General features: G+C 41.5%; 1 pseudogene; it reads left to right on the top strand.

The window, feature by feature from the left end:
• LOC102838573 overlaps nt 1-3243 on the top strand; it is an 84829-nt pseudogene extending 81586 nt beyond the window's left edge.
• The last annotated feature ends 206 nt before the right edge of the window (nt 3244-3449 follow it).

Below are 3449 nucleotides of genomic sequence, written 5' to 3'. Positions count from 1 at the left end.
CAGCACTATTTACAATAGCAAAAAGATGGAGACAGCCTAAGTGTTCATCAATGGAAGACTGGATAAACAAACTTTGGTACATACACACAATGGAATAGCATGCTACCCTGAAGAAGAACAAGGATGCTGCAAGTCACTGCATAACATGGACAAACACTGAGGACATTATGTTGAGTTAAATCAGTCTGTCACAAAAGGAGAAATATGGCATAGAACCATGATGAAAAAGATTAAGAAAAAGTACTCTCACTAAGAGGGGGAAACATTTTTGTTGTTGTTGCTTACTGGGATGTGGGAGGTGGGGTGAGGGGAAGGAGGGGAAGGTGGAGAACAATGTAGGGAATAAAGACTGGATTGTGGAACAAAGGGTAGGGAATAGACCCAGGATAGTTTGTGTGCGGGGAGGGAGCTGCATTAGAAGGGGAAGGAAAAAGGAAAAACAAGGCGGATGGGAGAACAGCTAGGCAGGTGTGCATGGCTAAATAGAACACAGGTAAATAACGACGTAGGCACAACCATGGAAAAATAGGGCTCAGGGATACAAAGATTGAGGCTTGGTTTGAATGGGTAAAAACGGGGCAATGATGTTAAGATGGTTGGCAGTTTTTGAAACTTCCCCTTACCTCCTATTGTAAAATAGACACTTAAAGGGATATAGAAAGGAATAGCCAGAAACATCACCAGAGAAAGCCTGTAAGTTTGTCTTCAACCCATACTGATTGAAATATCTAAAATGGGGCTAGAACTTTGCTCAGTGAAGGGCACTTCCTGCAGAGCCTTTGCATTACATAATACCATAGGTGGAATCCTGATCCCCATCCAGAATCTTCTGAGGTGGGAAATTTCCACTTGAAAGGACAAGAAGACCAGCCTGGAACAGCTAGAAGAACAGAAGATACTTCTTGAAATAAAGGCCAGCAGGAAAAATAAAAAAAAAATAAAAAAACAGTAACAGCAGTCGTATTGACTACTACAAGAACAAGCAAGTTGTTCCACTGGAAGCCATCAAGGCAAATGGTAAGGTCCCCTCAAGCAAACACTTTTCCAAGACTGAAACTCAAGTGGAATACAAGAGCAGATATGTTATCTTGCTGTTGACCACATTTATCACCGATAAGGGAAAGTGGGGAAAAAAAAAAAAAAAAAAAAGTGAAGTTGTGAGCTAAAACTGACTACATTCAATAGACTCCTATTAACCTGCTATTAACTGCTATAGACCTGGCTAACCAGCAGTATGACGAAACCTGGGGATTCGTTGGCCCAGGGGCTGGGACATGGCCCCAGAGGACTAGAACTGATATGAAGTGAGGGGAGATGCACAAGAACACACACACTTGCAGACAGTACCCATTTGACCTGGCATCAATGGTTGGATGATCATAACACAACTATAGGAAGAAAGAAGAGGAAAAAAAGAGTAACCCACTAAAATTGGATGAACGTGACCTATGCTTGTAGATGCAGTATGACAAAGAAGTGAACAAATCTCTACAGTGACGATCATTCCCACCCCCTTGGTACACAGGGTCAACAAAGATGGGGAACTTAGACATTGGCTACCCAAAATGGGGCTCTACAAAGGCAAGAAGTGACTGGCTTACAAGTTTTCAATAGAGAACCTAGTTCCAGAGGGTATAGGAAAAGGTAGAATGCCCAGAGTTGTTTCCAACGTGTCTGAATGGGGTTGATAAAGGTGAGGAGGATAAGACTCCTGTGGTTCAATAGGAAATGATTGCTATCAGGTCTGACAGTGAGTGTTGGAAAGGTAAATGCAAACTTCTTGTAACAAAAAGAGGGGAGTGGCTGATTTTGCAGTCCAGGAGTGGAGATTCCTGGAACCATCAAGGGAGAAGAGTGAATACAGGACCCTACCCAGGGAAACAGTGACACCAAGGATGGAGGCAGAGACAATGACATGGACAGAAGAATCAGCTGGGGACTCTGGATTCAGGGACGGAGAGGGGTTGTGTGCTGGCAGCCGGGGGGCAAGCATGTGGAATGTATGCTTTGGTTGTTTTATGATGCATGCAGGGGATTGTAATCACTGTAATGAAATGAAATATGATAAGATGAATGTAAAGATAATGTTCTCCTATGTAAACTAACACAATAAACACTAAAAAAAAAAAAAAAAAATCCTACCTTTCCCCATTATGAAAATGAACCTGTCAACTTTTCATTAAAAATAAATAAAAATAGAGTCTCAGAGGTGGGGCTGTGGAGTCCGAATTTCACCTGTGCTCACTGTGGCTGCTCACTTGTGGGCTGTGCATTGTGGATTCCTTCCACTTCCAAAACCAGTATTGCATCTCCCAAGGATCAGCTGAGTCTTCTTAAGGAAGAAGAGCCTCCCTATAATAAGATTACAGTTTGGGGGATTGGTGCTGTTGGCATATCCTGTGCCATCAGCATCTTAATGAAGAACTTGGCAGGTAAACTTGCTCTTATTGATGTCATGGAAGACAAATTGGAGGGAGAGATTATAGATCTTCAACATAGCAGCCTTTTCCTTCAAACACCAAAATTGTCTCTGGTAAAGAGTGTAATGTAACTGCAAATTCTGAGTTGGTTATTATTACAGCTGGAGCACGTCAGCAAAAAGAGAAATCTATCAGTTTGGTCCAGCTTAAAGTGAACAGCTTTAAATTAATAATTTCTGATGTTTGAAATGCAGCTGAAACTGCAAATTGCATGTTGTTTCTAATCCAATGGATATCCTTACTTGTGTTGCTTCAGAGATTATCTGCTTTCCCAAAATCCTTGTTATCAGAAGTGGATGTGATCTGAATTCAGTGCATTTCCATTTTCTAATTGGGAAGAGGCTAGGAGTTCACCCATTAAGCTGTCATGGGTGAGTCCTTGGAGAGCGCAGAGACTCTAGTGTGCCTGTATGGAGTGAAGTGAATGTTGCTGGTGTCTCCCTGAAAAAATGTGAATCCAGATTTAGGCACTGATGCACATAAGGAACAGGTGGTCAACAGTGATTATGCGGTGATCAAACTGAAAGGCCATTGAACTGTCTGTGGCAGACTTGACAGAAAGTATAATAAAGAATCTTAGGCAGGTAAATCCAATTTCCACCATGACTAAGGGACTGTGGAATTAAAGATGATGTCTTCCTTAGAGTTCCTTGCATCCTGAGACAGCACAGAATTTCATGTTGTGAAAGTGACGCTGACTCCTGAGGAAGAAGCCTGTTTGAAGAGTGCAGATATACTGTGGGACATCCAACAAGACCTGTAGTTTTAAAGTCTGATGTTATACCACTTTTTACTATCCAGGTTGCAAAAGGATTTTATTTGGGGGTAGTGCATGTTGTTTTGTTTATCTAATCTGTGATTAAAAGCAGTAAAATAATGACAAAGGAAAAACATCTTTTTGCTAAAGTCAGACTAGGAATGATCCATGAAACCCTACAGCTATCTCCTGATGCTGGTTGATACTTACCT

This window comes from Chrysochloris asiatica, unplaced genomic scaffold, assembly GCF_000296735.1.
Source record: "Chrysochloris asiatica unplaced genomic scaffold, ChrAsi1.0 scaffold00402, whole genome shotgun sequence".
Classification (NCBI taxonomy): Eukaryota; Metazoa; Chordata; class Mammalia; order Afrosoricida; family Chrysochloridae; genus Chrysochloris; species Chrysochloris asiatica.
Note: the sequence above shows the minus strand (reverse complement) of the source record. Positions and strands in the feature narration are given on the sequence as shown.